Source organism: Amphiura filiformis, chromosome 19, assembly GCF_039555335.1.
Source record: "Amphiura filiformis chromosome 19, Afil_fr2py, whole genome shotgun sequence".
Classification (NCBI taxonomy): domain Eukaryota; kingdom Metazoa; phylum Echinodermata; class Ophiuroidea; order Amphilepidida; family Amphiuridae; genus Amphiura; species Amphiura filiformis.
The window spans coordinates 35,450,796-35,471,980 of NC_092646.1; the positions used below are offsets into that span (position 1 = coordinate 35,450,796).

General features: G+C 36.8%; 1 protein-coding gene and 1 long non-coding RNA gene across 2 annotated transcripts in view; both read right to left on the minus strand.

Moving 5' to 3' along the window:
- Nucleotides 1-21,185, minus strand: part of LOC140140530 (solute carrier organic anion transporter family member 3A1-like) — a 35,891-nt gene that overhangs the window by 12,052 nt on the left and 2,654 nt on the right. The window lies entirely within an intron of this gene.
- Nucleotides 189-20,674, minus strand: LOC140141225 (uncharacterized). The gene is made up of 6 exons (XR_011857379.1): nucleotides 20,149-20,674; nucleotides 14,633-14,706; nucleotides 11,321-11,374; nucleotides 2,784-4,129; nucleotides 1,820-2,183; nucleotides 189-1,338 (listed from the first exon to the last, which is right to left on the minus strand). It is a non-coding gene; the product is annotated as an uncharacterized lncRNA (long non-coding RNA).

The window sequence follows — 21,185 nt, forward strand, 5'->3', positions numbered from 1 at the left end:
AGTGAGCGTTGGGAAATATTGCATTGCTCAATTCATAGCAAGCGTGTAGAAGAATTCAAATCAGAGATATACTTTTGTAGGTCCTGTGGTTCTTGAGTTATGTTGTAAAAAGGGCTGAAACAATAACACTATTGTGAAACGTACATAACTCATTAGCAATAATAAATTAAGCAAGTTTTCGAAGTATATAATTTGTAGAATGCACTTGTGCAAAATATCAAGGTGTTATTTTTCAATAATATATTGATTTAGATAATGACAATAGATTTTTTTGGTTGCTACAACCAACAATACCTCATCTACCCTTAAGGTACACCTTACACTATGGATCAGCCGGTAAACATTTTGGTCTACAATTACTCTACATCATACATCAGCTAATCCCAAGGTGTGGTAGTTATAAGTGTCACTAATCTGAGAAAAAAGTGTGGGTCGTTAGTCCTAAGACTTGCTAGTCCGAATAAAAAATAGGGTTCTCTAAGCAAATATATTTTTGGACTAAAATGAACAATAACCCGGAAAAACAGTGACATGATCGATGGGAATTATAAAAATAAACATTATTTTTCATCAGGTTCGCTGTCGCAAATAATAAAGGAGACAAGTAGATAAAGTGATCCCGCCGGGGAATCGAACCCAGGACCTTAACCACTTGGCCACGGGAGCTTCATGATTAGGCTGGTTGGAATTCGAACCCATAAGCGGTCACTTAAACTTATCTGAACCATGTTATTATTTTTGCGGGCTAGCGAACCATATGTTGGACTAGTAATCTTCAGTACACATTGGTTTGCCTCAAGTTTGGTAGTGATGTAGTGCGTATTTTGGTGGGCTCAGTATTGAATCGTGTGTGTTAAGTTAATTGCACAGAACGCACACGTACAAGGGTGGTTAGCGTGGCACAATTGCTAAAAGACATTAACGTCACTACCTAACTTGATGTGAACCAAAGAATAGTGCCTTAATTCTACTTTTATAGATTGTAAGGTATGCTTAGTAGTGCATTGCACTTGTATGCATCAAATGTCAGTGTCACTTGTTGAGGTCCTTATTGTATTTATAATTGGAGCACACATTTACTAGTGCACTATGCATGTAGTTAGTTGATGCACCACAGAAATTACTATGCAAGTATTTAAGTTCTCATAAAATGTTCACCATCAACATAAAGATTTTTCTTCAAAGTTGAATTGTTGCCATTTCAGTCTGGCAACATGTTGGGAAAGTTTTGAATGAATGCGACAGATAATAGATGGCAGCTTTTGATTTCCAAATCATCATCCTCTGTCGTTTAAGAATTGTGCCATAAAGCCAGTATCCTCCGTAGTGCTGCTACACCTGGACATTGAAATAAAATGATTAATTACACGTTATTATCAGGAGCAATACTAATATCCTAAAATTGTAAGTATACTGTTTGTTGTGGTTTGGTTTGGTATTGAGACTGAAGACGTAGTGAAATTCATGTGTCATTTAAATGTGTCGTTTTGCTGTGTTTTTGGCCGAAAAAATGTAATGGTTATATAAAAGAAAGCACCTTGCGGAGGCGTGTACGTATACAAACAGCATGCCACAACATACTGAGGTAGCTGTACACACAGATATAGGTATACTGAATGACTATTGCGGACATAATAACTGTTAATGTCGGTGAGCACGGCCCATACCTAATTACCAGTGGGCAGTTTGGCTGGGGGATCCTTCATTCAATACATTGTGGCTGCAGCTGGGCTGGAGAAGGCTGTACACTAGTAAATAAGCATGGGCCTTAAGGCTGAAGCGAAAGGCATACAAATATGGTAACCAGATACTTACTTACCTTGTGAACAAGAAGAGTAGATTTGAAACTGATTGAAAAGTTGTAGAGATACTCTGATGTAATTGAGTTGTCATGAAGTTGGTACTGTCTGCGATTGATAGAGATGTAGTTTATACTGGCTACAGATGTAATTGGGGAGACATGGTACTGCAAGTAGTGCTTCTGCAATGCTCTTGTCCACCTTAGTGTGTACTGACAATGAGGAGTTAGGATTGATGCTTTCTTAGCATACTAATGACAGCTGTGTCATCGTGAATTAACTTTTTTTGATTGTTTATGGTGATACTCCTTAATGGTCTTGAATAATATAGTTAGCTTCCAATTTTGCAGTGAAATTGTAAGATGATTTCCCTTGCAGGACTACCTGTAGAAAAAAAACACCCAAAAACAGGGATATAGGAAAATGGAGACATTAGAAATTTAGTCCCATCAATATTTGTATCCTACATATAGCAGGATTGAAATAGTTTTGGTGAGCAAATCCAATGTATTTTGTCTGACCATTTTAAATATAAAAACAGGGAAACGCCACTTTAACATGGAACCATGGATGGATCCAAAAGGATACAACTCGGTCACATTAGCAATGGACAAAGTAAAAATAGGAAAAATGTGAAACAACATCCAATTGGGGTAATACATGTATGTAAAATGCAAATGGTATAAATAAAGTTAAAAACGTTTTGAAAAGACAAGAGTAATGACCTTTCTTTTTCAAGAGATTAAAAACAGAGCCAGCTCTCAGTATACAACTTGTAGAGTCCAGCTGTAATTATTAAATGAGAAAATTCATGTACATGGGGTGAAGCCTTGGGATTTCTTTATAGAACTCATACCATCCCTCTTGTGTGTCAACTTTATTTGTCTCAATATTTGAGTGTAAACTGCCAAGTCACGATTCCCTCCGACATACCTTTAGCTAAAGCGAAAGGCATACAAATATGATAACCAGATGCTTACTTACCTTGTGAACAAGAAGAGTAGATTTGAAACTGGTTGAGAAGTTGTGAAGATGGTACTAGAAAGTTTAATTTGGTCAGTCGGCAATTTGTAGAGACGTAGTTGATACTGGTCAGATGTAACTGGGTTGGCATGAAGTTGGTACTGCAAGAACATGCAGTGCACCTGCAATGCTGTAGTTCATCTTAATGTATAGTGACATTGAAGATTCAGGATTAATGCTGTGACACTGTATTTTCTTGAGTTTGGACATTTTGACTGCTGATGGTGACATTGTGTTGTGTGCAACATATTAGTTGCAATTTTGTTGATAAAATACTAAATATAGAAATAGGCTTGGCATTCTGTTCACATTCTGTCATCTGTTCACATTCTGTCATCTGTTCACATTCTGCCATCTGTTCACATTCTGTCATCTGTCCGTTCACATTCTGTCATCTGTTCACATCATCTGTTCACATTCTGTTGTCTGTTCACATTCTGTCATCTGTTCACATTCTGTCATCTGTTCACATTCTGTCATCTGTTCACATTCTGTCATCTGTTCACATTCTGCCAACTGTTCACATTCTGTCATCTGTTCACATTTTGTCATCTGTCCATTCACATTATGTCATCTGTTCACATTCTGTCATCTGTTCACATTCTGTCATCTGTTCACATTCTGTCATCTGTTCACATTCTGTCACCTGTTCACATTCTGTCATCTGTTCACATACTGTCATCTGTTCACATACTGTCATCTGTTCACATTCTGTCATCTGTTCACATTCTGTCATCTGTTTACATTCTGTCATCTGTTCACATTTTGTCATCTGTTCACATTCTGTCATCTGTTCACATTCTGCCATCTGTTCACATTCTGTCATCTGTCCGTTCACATTCTGTCATCTGTTCACATTCTGTCATCTGTCCGTTCACATTCTGTCATCTGTCCGTTCACATTCTGCCATCTGTTCACATTCTGTCATCTGTTCACATTCTGTCATCTGTTCACACTCTGTCATCTGTTCACATTTTGTCATCTGTTCACATTCTGTCATCTGTTCACAGTCTGTCATCCGTTCACATTCTGTCTTCTGTTCACATTCTGTCATCTGTTCACATTCTGTCTTCTGTTCACATTCTGTCATCTGTTCACATTCTGTCATCTGTTCACATTCTGTCATCTGTCCGTTCACATTCTGTCATCTGTCCGTTCACATTCTGTCATCTGTTCACATTTTGTCATCTGTTCACATTCTGTCATCTGTTTACAGTCTGTCATCTGTTCACATTCTGTCTTCTGTTCACATTCTGTCATCTGTTCACATTCTGTGGTCTGTTCACATTCTGTCATCTGTTCACATTCTGTAAAGGAATTAAGTTTGATCTTGTCAACATTCAACATTATATATGGAGAAATATGCTGAACATTCTGCTATCATTCTGTTGATGTACTGTAAATAAATGAGCTTGACATTCAGTTAAAATTCTATTCACATTGTGTATCAACAGGATTGACATTCTGTAGGTATAAAGGCAATTACAATATGTTAATAGTTTGGATAAAATATGCTTGCCATTCTGTAATAATCGTCCACATTCTGTACAGATAGGTTTGACATTATGCACAGTAATAAGAATTGGCATTCGAGATTCTGCATAGAAATATGTTTGACATTCTGTTAACATTTTAGAAATATGTTTAACAGTCGGCATAGAAATGGGGTTTATATTCTATAAAACATTTTACAGAAAATTAGGCTTAACATTCTGCTGACATTCTGAGGACAATAAACATAGAAATAGGTCTGATATTTTGTCAACATTGTGTTCACATTTTGCAGAGAAAAATGCTGACATTCTGTGTACAAAAATTCACTTCATCTTTCTTTATGAAACTGATTGGGCATGTGATTTAGCATGTTACTAACTGTAATTTAGTTCAGTCAGCTTGTAATTTCTGGTCAGAACTGAGGATGACATACAACTCAGGAGACTGTATGTTAGGTATGTTTGCCATAAACACTTGTTTCACTGTTACATTGATTGTGGAAGAGGTTCCTATGATTTCATACAAAGAGCAACTGGTTCATGGTAGCTGAAATGTGATGCTAACACTGATGCATTATATTCTACAGGCATTGGCTTAATGTACACATGATCCAGCAGAGTTCCTTTAGCAGTGGTAGGAGAGGTTATCAATTGGTGATATGTCTGTAATGCATTAATTGGTGGTTTCTTCAGTAGATCATGATTGAAATCGCCCAAAATAACAACATAATCAACATCTAGCATCTCTATCTGGGTGCACAAGTTGTTTAGCACATCGGAAAGAACTGTAATGCTGGTACTGACTGGCTTGTAGACTGTCATGATAACAATAGATGGGTTGGCATTGGTTCTTATAGCAAGAATATCACATTCATCTACTTCAAGTGGTAGTGCAGTAAATGAAACACTCTCATGAATATACATTGCAGTACCTCTGCCTTTAGCATGTTCAGGTTGTTTTCTCATGGCAACAAGTTGATATGCAGGTATTTCATAGTTACTCATGTTATGATCAGTACTCAACCATGTTTCTGATAGGGCTATGATATGAGCTTTCCTGATTTCAAAGTCACATTTGATATCATCAATGTGTTTGGGAAGACTTTGTACATTGTGATGAACTATTATAAATTGTTCTCTGTGATTGGTGTGCAGAATCGGGTTAGCAACTGAAAGGTCACATGGTAACATATTTGATAAGTGCTGCTGAAGTGTTTCATTACAGAAAATTCTCTTTGGATCATAGTCTGAGAGATATAGACCAGTGAGGTGTGTGACACGACTAATTGCAACATAGGCCATGCATGCTTTTATTCCTTTCAACGAAATAACTGCTTGATCTGTTGACTGTCCTTGTACCTTGTGCATAGTGATTGCCCAGGCTAGTTTCAGTGGATATTGCTTCCGTATTCTAGTTTGATGGCCATATTCATCATGTATTTCAATGCTTTCTTTATGCGGTTTTATGACAACACAGCTAGCATATTCATTTGGTAGAGGGCTTTTTGTCTTGCATTTGCACCACACTTTGCATTATCAAATTGTACATAGATAGCACTTGGTTGATTGTTTGCATCATCAGGTAGGATCGATTTGACTGTGCCAGTGACTCCATTGCAAAGACCGTCAGGTACATCTAGATTTGTTGTAAGCATTACTCTAGCTTCCACTGCTAAGCATAGTTGAGATTGCAGCACTGTTTTACCAATTTCTTCAGACTTGTATGGTATTTTCCTGGTTTGACTTTGTCCTGCACGTTCTTTGATATCAAGAGCAAGGATGGTGGTTTTTGACTTGGAAGAGATTCTAGCATTGTTTGGTTATGTTTGTCAACATCTTTATTGAATGCATAGATATGAAGTGCTTCCTTTGGTGGAGTCAAATTTGTTTCAGATTCAAGTGTTCGTGACAAAAGCTTCCTATTATCATCTGGATTTATAGCATCACCTTTTTTTCTTGAACGTAAGCGATTAAGAAGTTGTGCAAATTCAAGATCATCTTGTTGACGCATGATTTGTGTGAGTTCACAGACTTGGAAATTGTCAGTCCACATGTCATTCAATGGATTATCATCAGGTACACATAATGAAGTGGAATTGATGGGTGGTATTTGATAGAAATCTCCGACAGCTAATACTGAAATATTGCCAAAGAATGCACGATCTGAAGCTCGCTTAATTTGCTGTAGTCTACCGTGAATGTATTGTAACTGCTTTTTGCTAACCATTGAGATCTCATCTATGATCAGTAACTGCAAGTGTTGCAACTTCGTACGCATAGTATTGAGTGACTCTTCTCTAAGTGGTTTGTAATCTTTAGTAGCATGGATACTGATATTCAGAGCAGAACAAATTGTTTGTCCTTCAACATTGAAAGCAGCTGTGCCAAGGTGTGCAACAACCAGTACTGTCTTTTCTTGTTGTGTTTCACGTAAGGTGTCAAAGATTTTCTCTGCATGATATCTGATACATCTTGTTACATGAGATTTGCCTGTGCCAGCTCCACCAGTGAGAAATATTCTGAAAGGTTCTGGGTTTTCACCATTCATTTTTTCATACACCATTGGTGGACATACTTGAAAAGCTGTAACTGTTTATCATTGAGAGCTCTGATCATTGATGCAACTTGGTCATCTGAGGGAACTGATCTTATTGTTTCAACTGGTGATCGATATAGGTTATCATTGCATTTGTTGGATGGATTTGCTTGCAATTCAGGAATTTCAATTTCATTGAAATCATCATCAGATTCATTGTTTAACATGATTTTGTCTTCAAGATCATCAAGACGTTGCTGTTCAGCTTGTGGTGCTAATGCAGCCCATGCATCTTCAAGATTATCATTTGCATTTTGCAATTCATTCCATGCAGTATCTATTTTGTCATTGATAGGTTCATATTTCTTCATGTTGTCTTTGATGACTTGTTTGACAGATTTCACACCTTCAGGTGTTCTAACACAACCAGTGTGATAGTACAATGCAAAGCTTTCAAAATCTTCTGGCTTGAGCTCAATGTTACGATGTGGCAAGTACATGCGTATGATGTTCATATAGTACTTTTCAGGATCTTTTTCAAGCTTTATCTTTGGATAGCGTACAATTGCAGGTTTGCCTACACGTTCTATTGCAATTCCAAGATCTCTGCCTAGATACTCAAGATCATACTTTCTGCTTGTATTTCTTGAACTTTCTTCCTCTTCATCCGATTCATCATTACTAGCTCTGTTTCCAGTTTTTGATGATGCAAAGCGAAACTTGGATGCAAATGTTGCCAAGCACATGTCATTGAAATTGGGCATGTCAGGTCTGCCATAATACTTTTCAAGCAAATTTGTCATCCATACTGGCTCTGTGGGGTCTTTATTTTGCATCAGAGATAGTGGCAGTGATATTCTTTGACCATCTGGATCTGTCTGTACAAAATGACTTCTCTTGTACAATCTTTCAAGTGCATGCTACATACTCTGTATATACTTTCCATAACACTTAACTCTCGACTGTGTAGATATACATTTCCAATTTTTCTCAGCTCTGTAATAGCATCACTATTGTCTTGTCTGGCTTCTTTCTGTGCATTTTTCAACAGATCACCTACTTGACGTTCAGATTTGGTTAAATACGACATGATATATTTGATACAACTATAAGCATCAAGTACAAGTTGAATGTCCATATTGCCATTCCAAGCACGTATCAGGTGAGGATTGTAGTTATTGATCAAAACTGCTGCAGGTTTTCTTTTCAGATAGATGGTAGATCGTGATGCGAGTGTTAAAAGTGCCATTTCTAGTTCTGCTTGAGAAACATTTGCAGCATCAAAGATTTCAGTAACAGATGTCTTTTCTGTGATTTGTATATCTGGGTCAGTCAGAGTATCATGTATTTTCTGGATCAATTCTTTAGCTTCAATTGTTGCATCTGCCTCTCCTTGATCATCAAGTACATGTAATTCATCAGGAGTGTCATCATTACTTTCATCTTCATTATCATCTGAATCATCATATGTATCTAGGTTTCTAGCTATGAAAGTTTGTTCTGAAGGTGGTTTTGGAAAGTTGAATCTACATGTTTTGCCTGTTTTGCGACAAGACTTGGTATGATTCTTGCTATGCATTTGGCATGATTTGACAATTTCATGGAGTTCTGGATCATCATCTTCAGATGGTAATTCACATGATACATATTTGTCAACAAATTCAACAATGTCACAATCTGATACATCATATACATCAGGAGCATCTTCTACCCAAACTAGCATATGAATGTGTGGCCAACCTCTCTGCTGGAATTCTGTACGATAAAAATAGTCAACAACTTTGCCAATAGGTTCAGCAGGTGATTTAAGGATATCTTTGATGTACTTTTTTACTCTGTGCTCAAACATTCTAGCAGGGGTTACTGTGTTTGAATAGATGTGTTCACAATGTGTATTCCAATCCATATCTTTGTGCTCTTCTGGTGTAAGAGGTTGTTTGCCTTGCTGTTCAAGAATTGCATTGTCAATTTCAATCCATCTACGGTCAGCAGCACTAAAGGTTAGAAACCATGTGGGAATGCCAATTTGTCGAATCATTGCAAATAAATCTTTGAGAGTTGCATCCCAATAAGATGGTGTTCCTCTTATTTGTCTCAAATATCGAAATGCTGAATCTCTTTCAATCATTTGTTTGACTTGATCTTTGTCTGCAAGCATGTCAGGTGTGATCGCTTTTCCATCAGGAGTTTTGGTATGGCCTTGTCTCATAGCAATTGAAATCTGAGATGTTATCATGTTCAATTCTGTGGCATATTGAGCAAAGAAAATATACTGTGGATCACTAGCAAAGCGAGTATCTGACGAAAAAAGATGTGCATTGAAATATCTGCTTGGAGAAACCTTTGGATTTCTTTGTTCTTTGTATGTATTCTTGCCATCAGGAAATTGAACTGGGAATGCTTCTGCTTCTACATTGAGAACACTGATAGGTCTGTTGCCTTCTGCAGGTGCAAGACTAAGTATGGAATCATCAAGGTGATCTGCCACATATTGTGTAAAGTCAACTGGCTGCAAACATGATATGAGTGGAACCGATGTGTGAGTGATATCATCATCATTGTCACTGTCATTCTGATTTGTTTCACTGTTTTCCTCATTGACATTGGCATCATCATTTTCACTGTCATTATGATCTGTTGCACAGTTTTCCTCATTGACATCGTCATGATCATTTTCACTGTTATTCTGATTAGTTTCACAGACTTCCTCATTTGCATTTTCAGATTGATCTTGATGTCTTGTATTATCAATCTCGGGTTCATGGGTTTCTGTGGATGCAGTTTCGGTTAAATCTTCATCTTTGTTTTCATCATTTCTATTATGCACTGATTCAGAAATGTCATCTTCAAGTTCAGAGTCACTTATATCCATATCAAAAGGTTCTTCAATTTCAGAGTCACTGATTTCCATATCAACAGGTTCTTCAAGTTCATTTGTTATGATAGATGCAGTCGTACTAATAGTATCATTGATCTCATCATGGATATTTTCTGTTGCTATTTCTGAAGGTTCTTGTTGATCTGTGAGGTCTGCAATCTGATTTGGTTCCAAGTTAATAATATTGTCATTTTCTGATTCCAAGCTTTCAGTATGTTCAGTAGCTATGATTGGATCATTGTCAATTGCATCCAATTGATTAGCATCTATATCAATGTCTTCAAACACTGGATTTATTTGCTTCAGTACATTGAGAGCTGTTCTGATCTTACTGGGACAAACTTGCTTGTACATAACGTGACCTTTGTATTGCAATTTACGTTTCAGTTTGACTCGAACGATACTGTCATCATTGGGAAGACGTGGCAATGCTTTTGCTGTACTATCTACATCAGATTTCACACAAACAACCTGACCATGGATACCTTTCTGACAACCTTTGTATAAAGGAACTAATTTCATGAAAGGAATCACAGGTGCAATCAAGTGTCTTTCAAGGATGTTAAGTTCTGACAATTCTGCAGGTTGTGGACACAGTTCTAGGTTATTGGCTTGTGATAAACGTGGCACTACATTCTGTTTGATGTTATTGTGACATGTTTTACAAATCCATGCAACAGTTGGGAGTGTTTCATAAGTAGCATTGGATGGCAGTGCTGATAACAAGGTAGTTTTGTTATACTTTGCTTTGTTGAATGATACAACTTGATTTCTGAATAATGAACGATTGCATATAAGACATGCGTAGATTGGCTTTTCATTTTTGATTTCAGTCTTAAATTTCAGAACAACCTTTGCAATGTCACTTCTAGAAGATTCGTGAGAGGTTTTAGTTTGTTGGATTTGTCTAGCTCTTCTTTCAGGTTCTTGATAGGCTTCTCTCCTTTGGTTCAAAATTGCATCTCTATTTCTCAAGTAGTATATGCTCCTTTTAATCAACATCAAAGCTTTGTTTCTAATGTAATTCATCCTTTTCTTTTCCAGTATTGTATCATTGTTTTTTGTGTAGTTCTCTTTTCTGGTTTTCAATATGGATGATCTGTTTGATTTGTAATAGCCTTTTTTGCTGTTCAGTATCAATGACTTGTTTGTTTTGTACCTGTCTTTTCTATTTTTCAGTACAGATGGTCTGTTTGAGCTATAGTGGTCTTTTTTATTTTTCAGTACAGATGGTCTGTTTGAGGTATAGTGGTCTTTTTTATTTTTCAGTACAGATGGTCTGTTTGAGGTATGGTGGTCTTTTCTATTTTTCAGTAAGGATGACCTGTTTGCCATGTAATGCGCTCTTCTCTTTTCTAGTATTCTCTCTTTGTGTTTGGCATAATATCTTTTACTCCTGGCTTGACATTTTGCTTTCTTAGTATCATATTCTCTCCAAAACGAACAACCTGGCTGATCATTATCACTGGAATTATTTAATTTATTTGTAAACTTGCACTGCATGCCTGTAGTAAGGCCCATAATTTCTGATACACTTTGACCAGACTTGTCTTGATCTATACATGGATTAGAAATAACACTTGGTACTGACCTTTCAATACTAGCTATAGTATGTAATGAACTTGTCTCATCTCTGTGTGCATCTCTGATAGCATGTGTAGAAGGTTGATCTGTCGATTCAATTACAGAAAGAACATTCATTGACGTTTGATTTGCAGATTCATTGCATTTATTGTTTGATTGGCATTCTGTATCACTTTCCTGACCCAAGGGACAGGAAGAACCACTTCACGTTCATTCTTTGCTTGCGATTCAGTAAGGCATTCTGTAGGAATTTCTGTATCACGCACCTCACCCGAAGGTACAGGAGGTATCACTTCACATTCATTCTTTGCTTGAGATTCTGTATGAGATTCTGTATGCAATTCTGTATCATCCTCCTGAACCGAGGTTACAGGAGGTTATAGAGGAAAGTGGTGAAGAACACCAAGCAAGTTAGAAAAAGGAATGTGGTGAAAGAACACCATGTAAGTTATGAATAGAAAGTGGTAAAAGAAAACCAGGCAAGTTAGGAAAAGAAAGTGGTGACATACCACCAGATAAGTTGAAAAGAAAGTGGTGAAATAACACCAGATAAGTTGGGAATAGAAAGTGGTGAAATAACACCAGATAAGTTGGGAAAAGAAAGTGGTGAAATAACACCAGATAAGTTGGGAAAAGAAAGTGGTGAAATAACACCAAATAAGTTGGGAAAAGAAAGTGGTGAAATAACACCAGATAAGTTGGGAAAAGAAAGTGGTGAAATAACACCAGATAAGTTGGGAAAAGAAAGTGGAGAAAAAATTCCATGTAAGTTAAGAAATTAAAAATGGTGTAAGAATGCCAGGTAAGTTAGGAAAAGAAAGTGGTGAAAGAACATTGGGTAAGTTAAGAGTGGATCAATGAATATATTATGTATGGGGAGGAAGAGTATAACACAGCGATGGTACATTATTAAGATGACAAATAAGTGGATTAGTCATAAGAAATGGGATTCAAACACAGATAGAACAATGAGAACAAAATAGAGTACATGGGTAGTTGGATGTGAAATGGATTGGTTGGTTAACAGGTGCATCATTAAGGCAGTGTGAAATGTTTATTTGACATTGTCAAATGTTTGAGCACATGTGGATAGGCGAGTGAATTAACGGATTACAAGTGGAAGAAGGTTAACCAGTGGGTAAAATGGAATATTATGGTGGTAAGATAGTGTTAGATGGGTGGATGATATACATTACCATTAATGTTGGTTTACAATAAGCAAAGTATAATTCATAATGTCCCGATTTCATCAACAATGAAGGATGTATTCGTCAGATATTGTTTGGTAAGTAGCGATGATAACCGGATTACCATAAACCAGGGTTGATCACATACAAAACATCAGATTGATATGAAAAAAAAACCAGAAATAAACAAGTATATTAGTACCTTACGTTAACCATACCCTTCGAAACAAACATTGTTGATGCCCATCAGAGGAAACTCGACAATATGCAAGTCTTGTTAATGATCTTACTGAAAAAGGGCTCAAAGTCAATATTCATGCTTTTGAAATTGGTAGTAGAGGTTACCTATCTCCTGAAAATACATCTACTCTTAAGGGCAGTGTAATGGGAGAGAACATGGACCTTTTCGAGCTTCATTATTTCTGAATTGTATGTCCAAAGTATATAAAACTATATATTTTTGGAAAGGAAATGAGTCAAGGAATCCCATGGTGACGTCAGATTTGTTAAAAAATCTCAAGTTTTTGAAAAAATCACAAAACTTTTTTACCCCAATTTTTTTTTGACAACTTAGAAAAAAATCCGTTCGAAGTAAAAATAATTCAGTTAGCTTTTCATGAAGAAGAGACCACGAACTTAGGGAAGGTTTTTTATTTTTTTTAAATTCGTCTCTTTTTTTTAATTATTTAAAAAACATGTGAAAAATGCTATTTTGTCACTCTATTAAGCTAAAAATTGCACATAATGGTGTATATTTTTGTTTAAAACAAATATTTTGAAAAATAAAAAACCTTCCCTAGACTTTGATGTACTCTAAAGGATAGTGCAAAAAGTTTACCCTTTGCTTGCATATTTTGGTTATCTTGTCACAAAAATCGCATAATATTGTCAAAAGTGAACTCTGAGAAATCGACGTTTTAGTAAAAAATGACAAAATTATGCACAAAACGTCCTTAAATTTTAAAACAGTAAGACTTTCACACTTGTAAAAGCTGTATCTGGTGCATGGTCTAAATATGCATCTTTTTTTTTTTTTGAATCTATAATCTCTGCTTTCAGTGCGCTAAAATTCAAAATAATTAAAAAATCTAAGTGGCATTTTGACTGCAAATTTTTGATTTGTTTACACCACATTTGCTGGCGTTAACAACATACCGAATGCGCCTTGACTGCGTTGTACATACTGGCAGAGTTGCGCTTGCGTCTTGACAGCGAATCATGGCAGCGTAGTCACAATATTTCGCATTCAGCGCATTTCTGACTCATTATTTCCCGCCAATTTACTAAGCTGTCTTGAGCCATGTGACTTTTTAGAGTTGAAAAGAGTGAAATAAATCAAGGAAAAAATACGAATAAATATTAGCAACTTGTATTTTATCAGTTTCAAGTGATAGAATACATCTTAGTGTTGATAAATATCAAAAAATCTCAAATTCGGTCGTGGACGAATGTGTCTTCCATTACTCTGGCCTTAAGTCACTTATACATCTCTCTGGTACAACTCAAACTTTTAAGAACGTTCGGAATAATCTTATGAAAATCGTCCTGTGCACATCTTTTAGTATATATTGTTCCAAATCCGAACCATCATGGATTGGTCCACCACTGTTTAAACTATAATGTCTTTTAACATTTGTGTTTTTTTTAAAATATTTTATCTTGCCGGAGACTCGCTGGTCGGGTATCTCCGTGTCCTAGATTTTACACTGCCAGTTTGTATTTCTATATGTATTTTATTGTTGCTATTTATTTTATTCATGTATTATTATTTGTCTTTGTATATGTAATTAATGAGAATAAACTGGCTGATTTAATAAAAATTAATAAAAAGGATTACTGCAGATTACCTTTTGTTTAAAATATATTCATATAGTGCAGGGTAGGCCTACACCAGAATCTTACACAACACACATGTACAGTTGGTCTAGCATAGTTTGCTGTGAAAAGCTGAAACAAGACACAATACTTAAATAGAACCATAGACCATTGTGTATAAACTTTAGAAACAATTTTTTTTCAAGAAGAGAGTGAGATAGAAAATCAGTCTGATGCCTTGAACCAAGGCTAATAAAAGCGAAGAGGATTGGTGCATTTACAAATTTACTCTGTACTGGACTAAAAGTGATACTTACCTTGCGTTTCTTCTCCTCTCGCTTCCTTCTTCTTTCATCTCTTTTCTTTCTGTCTTTCGAAGGCATACTGAAAACTTGAGAAATGATACAATATAAATTTGAAATGTGTTGTATTTGTAACAGGTCATGGTCAATACCCTCAGTACGCCAGTGACCATCCTCTATTGTTTTGTATTGTCATGCTAAAGGTCGATTGATAGATGTACATGTTTAATCACTTTATATCACTTGGATATATACCTTATTTACAAAAACCCAGTGTTAAAATTAGGCATGAATTTCTGATTTGTATCTAGGCCAAAAATTCGCCCGTGACCTTTTTTGGAATTAACTTTTTAGCGTTTCAAACTAAATATAGTTTGCTAAAGAAAGATTTGCCCACCTCCAAGGCACATCGTGTGGATTACAGTTTTGTCAAAATATCTGTTTCGATTTTCAACTTTTTTCACTTGCTGAGCACTGCCAAAGTGTCCATCTCAGTACATGTACTTGATTTGTAATATAAATCCAGGGAAAATAATCGATATTTCTACTGTGGCTTGAAATATCCTCCATCCATGGGTACATTTGCGAGTTGATTGTAACAAAATGTAATCGGAATTGAAAAATGGTGCAATCAAAACTATGATATATAGCCCTTTAATTATGATACATGTGCTTAAGAAAGTTGAGAAATATTTTTCATTAGCGAATTATTTAAAGTCTGGAAATCAAAAATGTTAATGCCTCCACCATGGGGCGATTTAAATGTGTACATATCTTATAGCGCTAAAAGTCAGAGTGGTAAACAAACAAAAATATGGGCAAAAAAGTATTATAATAGTCACATAAATAAGATTCAAATAGTGTATAGGGAATTCCATAAACATGTAGAAAAGTTGCAACTTTCATAAAAGGCAGTCCCTGCAGATGACCCCAAAATGACCTTCTAAAATTTGACTCTAAATGTTGACTGTTCCTACCAAGTTTCAAGCACATCTGACCAATTTTTATTAATTTGATCTCAGATGACCCCTTGGTGACCCCAGATGACCCCAAAATGACCTTCCAAAATCTTGGCTCTAAATGTTGACTGTCTCTAGGTTCCAGAGTCCTTCTCGCTTGGCCCTAATAAGGTGTTGAGAAGTATTCAACTAGAACTAGAACTACCCACCAAGTTTCAAGCCCATATGACCTCAGATGACCCCGAAAATGACCTTCCAAAAATTTGGCTCTAAATGTTGACTGCACCCACCAAGTTTCAAGCCCATACAATTGCTAGCAATTTGACCTCAGATGACTCTGGATGACCTCAAAATGACCTTCCAAATATTTGGCTCTAAATGTTGACTGTACCCACAAAGTTTCAAACAAATACGACTTATGTTATTAATTTGACCTCAGATGACCCCTTGGTGAACCCGGATGACCCCAAAATGATCTTCCAAAAATTTGGCTCTACATGTTGACTGTACCCACCAAGTTTCAAGCCCATATGACCAATTTCATTAACTTGACCTCAGATGACCCCGAAATGACCTTCCAAACATTTGGCTCTAAATATTGACTGCACCCACGAAGTTTCAAGCCCATACGACAATTGCTAGCAATTTGACCTCAGATGACCCTGGATGACCTCAAAATGACCTTCCAAATATTTGGCTCTAAATGTTGACTGTACCCACAAAGTTTCAAACCCATACAACTTATGTTATTAATTTGACCTCAGATGACCCCTTGGTGAACCCGGATGACCCAAAAAATGATCTTCCAAAAATTTGGCTCTATATGTTGACTGTACCCACCAAGTTTCAAGCCCATACGACCAATTTTATTAACTTGACCTCAGATGGCCCCGAAATGACCTTCCAAACATTTGGCTCTAAATGTTGACTGCACCCCCTAAGTTTCAAACCCATACGACAATTGCTAGCAATTTGACCTCAGATGACCCTGGATGACCTCAAAATGACATTCCAAATATTTGGCTCTAAATGTTGACTGTACCCACAAAGTTTCAAACCCATACGACTTATGTTATTAATTTGACCTCAGATGACCCCTTGGTGAACCCGGATGCCTCCAAAATAACCTCCCAAAAATTTGGCTCTACTTTTATTAACTTGACCTCAGATGACCCCGAAATGACCTTCCAAAAATTTGACTTTCAATGTTGACTGCACCCACCAAGTTTCAAGGCCATACGACAATTGTTAGCAATTTGACCTCAGATGACCCCGGATGACCTGAAAATGACCTTCCAAAAATTTGGCTCTAAATATTGACTGTACCCACCAAGTTTCAAACCCATACGACCAATCTTATTAATACGACCTCAGATGACCCCTTGGTGACCCAGGATGACCCAAAAATGACCTTCCAAAAATTTGGCTCTACATGTTGACTAATACCCATCAAGTTTCAAGCCCATACAACCAATTTTATTAACTTGCCCTCAGATGACCCCGAATGACCTTCCAAAAATTTGGCTCTAAATGTTGACTGCACCCACCAAGTTTCAAGCCCATACAATTTTTAGCAATTTGACCTCAAATGACCCCTTGGTGACCCTGGATGACCTCAAAATGACCTTCCAAAAATTTGGCGCTAAATGTTGACTGTACCCACCAAGTTTCATGCCCATACGACAGTTTTTGTAATTTGACCTCAGATTGACCTTTGACCTCAGTATATGACCTTGAACCCCACTCAAAAAATTGCCAGAGTTTTTGACCATGACCAATGGACCTTGTTTTAAAAGTGATGAAAATGACCATCAGAAATAAGGCCAAGTAAAATAAAAAACATGTTTCACGTCCGGGTTTTTGAAAAAGGAGGAGGGGCCTTTTTATTTTTTATCGCAGAATCGATGTAAATACCCAGTGGCATGACAGAAATTTTTCGGGGGGCATAGTGAATTTCAGGGGGGGGCAAAATTGGAAAATTTTGCCCAAAATTGCCGCATAAAAAAGTGGAAATTACGTGATTTGGGGGTTTGGCCATAAACTTGTCAAATATTCCAGTGAAATTATTAATCCATGTTCATAAACATATTCTAAACACACTAGCAGTGCAGTGGTAGTGAGTTGTGAGAGGTCAGGGTTAGTAAAAGGGTATTAAATCATAATCATGATTACTGGCACTTTTACTGCACTCGTGGGAAATTTTGCAAGGACCAGAAGAAACAACCCATTCAGTGATTTGCTCATCAAAATTCAGATTTTGGTACATTTGTCATTATCATAAATGTAAACATAGCCTGCTATTTGTTCAGCCGAAAGCCGTGTATTTAAGAAAAAAAATAAGGAATTTAAATGAACCTGTAATTTAGATACTGACAGTATCTAAATCAGCAACATGTATTCGAATGGGGCTTTAACTTCGATAATAATAATTGGAGCACTGTTTTCTTTGTTTGTTGCCAAATTTTTCATTTCAAAAATACCAAATGACAATTTGAATGACTGTATCTTTCACTAAGCAATTTATAAACAATTTCATTTTTTTACACTTTCGCTGGGATCACTGGGTCTTTAAAAAAATGAAATTTGTTTGTTAATTACCTAAAACTAAAAGTGAAATAAGTTATTTAAATTGTCATTAGGAATTTTTAAGGGGTACACACCCCGGGGGTACACACCCCTGCCAAATGCAGTAGTTGTAGTCCTTGCCCCTATAATATACATATCTTACTTGTCACCAATGCACTATCATTTTTGAGAAAAATGCAAAAAATTGGCACAAAATTGACCAGGGGTGTACATGTAGTACCCCCTAAAATGAAAGAATTTAACAGCAAAAATGAAGAAAATGGCATTATTGACAAATTGGAAGTCCTATTCAAATACATGTAGGCCTAGATCATTTCTCTACTTTAACATAAGTACAGAAATTACAGATTTGTGCAAAATGTCTTAGTTTTTGCTTTTAAAATACGTGTACATTGTATGTTAGGCCGCGTAAAATTAATATTTAGGTTCTCGTCCCCTCCCTTCCTCAATTTCTGGGATTTGTCAGATTTCTTTTTTTTTTATTTAGATTTTTCAATTTTTTAGACTTTGGAATGATTTATGAAATCTTCATACATAAGTTTATTAGAGAACAAGCATCACTTCCAAGTCTTTTTGTGGTACTCTAGGGGTTTATCCTCAGAATCTCACATTTGAAAAAAAAAAAAAGGGCCTCATCGTTTCCTCGAGCACTGTTGGAGAAGACCGTAAACTACTGACAATGCTAATTTTACAATTCATGAAAATCCTCTGGACGAGAACCAAAACATTAATTTTATACGGCCTTAGTAGCCTATACATATGATGACAACATAAACAACTTGATGAATATGATCTTCCAAATCAGATGAGCAAAATAGCTATGCAACATTAGATTCAGGAAGGGGCATCTGGGAGCGTGGGTCAGCTGGATCTTTTTATTTCATTTTAATGTTGGCCTATACCTAAAAAATTTATTTTGTCTCACTAGTGGGCAAAGTTTGTATTTTCAAAAAATTCCCACCCCCGCCCCCCGATATCACATGGTGTGCTGTGCCCTAACTCTTTGTACTGTAGTTGCGGCTACCCCAATGACCCCCCATTTTTTCCTAGAATAGTATCATCAAAATGCCACAAAATAATGCCGAAACTTTCAAATTCTCTTATTTCAACAAATTTCTACTGAAAATTTGAAACAAGAAAATAGAATTTTGCTCCAGTTTTTCAATTCAAAATTCTCTACCCGATGGCCCCTGCTTAAAAATGTTTATACCCACTGACCCCTTTTTTAAAAATATTATATCCATTGAACCTATTTTACATTTTTATTTGTACCCAATGACCCCCCTGTTTTGTTAAATAACATTTTGCACCGCTTTATACAGTACCTGCTTCGCGAGGCCGGTAGGCACATAAAGTTGAGGCCCCTCGGATGTCATGTCTGAATGAGCAAATCACAGAGGGGCCCACCCCCAGAAATAAAATGGGGCAGCAATGCAAAGAGTAAAGTGTCTTTAAAATGACTTACAAATGGGACAAAAAATTGACACTATGGGGATGAAAATTTGGCTTTGCCCCATCACACCAAAATCCAGTACACGATCATGTCAGAAATTAATATTTTGTTCTGGGTCTGATTATTCGGACTAACCAAAATCCTAGTACAGGGAGCTATTATGGTGATTTCTTTTAGGTATTTATCATCTAGGCCTACTACTAGAAAGTATAAAATTTAAATTGAGAAAATATTCTAGGTTGTACTACCAAGATCCAGCTTCTGTTAAAGTACTACAATGTATTGTAGTCAAACCGCTACGTGAACGAGCTAAATGCCACAAGACACGTCCATTTTCCGAGCAAAAATCCCCCCAAAATCATCAATTTCATTCGTTTTGCAATCTAATTCTGGCCGATCTGTCGTTATCAAATAAACTAAAAACTTAACGCCGAAACGTTTGGTAACATTCTTCGTTGCAAAAACATATTTACGGCAAAATAAATACAATTTCCCGGTACAATTTAAAGAAAAGAATTTCAATGTATACTCACTCTGTTACTCGTGTCTATGTGGAACAACTTCATCCACCGTTTTACTCGGTATCATCAGCCGCGAGCCGGCCGGCTACCAGCAGATCAATCAGACAACTTCAGTTTTGAAATCCGTTGCTCTGGGCTGAATGTGAAGCAGGACCCGACTCCAAAAATAGACTTCTCAATCAGGCTAAAGTGTATTTTCCAACAAACAAACAAATAAATATCCAAGATTCGAGATGATGATGCAGATGATGAGATTTATATACGATCCCGAATACGATCCGCGTGTCGTTGATTTTAATCGCTTTCCCACGCCACGTTCAATGTTTTTGTTTACGCTGCAAATCTGGTCGGAACTGGTCAGAACCCGGCGTCCAGAGCCGCGTGACCTGTATTATACTCAATCGCTAAGCGACGAACGATTGGTATTGAGACGAGTAAGATAGCGCGTTATTCTCAACACAACAAAAAACCTCTCAGCCTATTGGCTAAAAAGTAATCGCTATCGTTCAGCGATGTAGTATAAAATTCAACTTTATGTTCAGTATTTTAATACCATACAACCATGCAAGGGACGCACCAATAGATATTATCGGGGGGGAGGTGCTAGGGAGTTTTTTGAAAAAAGAAGTTTTGCCTCTCTGATGAGTAAAAAAAAATTACCTCACTGATGAATAAACAAAAAATTTGCCTCACTGATGAGCAAAAAAAAAATTTCCCCTACCCAGCTCTGTATAAAGGTATACATTAAAATTGAAAAAGACAACTTAAAAAGACAACAACAAAATTTTGCCTCCTAAGGCAGGGGAAAAAAATTTCGCTGCCTTCGGCGGCCGAAAAAAAAAAATCTGCCTGACCCAAACTCCCTAGCCCCGCCCCCCCATAATATCAAATGGTGCGTCCCTAAGGGGCTGTAATAATTACGAGCCCTGGGGAGGGTAAAATTGGGGGGTCGGGGGCAAACATTTTTGGCGAGCCGAAAGGGGAGGGGCAAGCAATTTTTGGCCAGCCGAGGGGGGGGGCAAGTGATTTTGGCACACATTCATGGATGC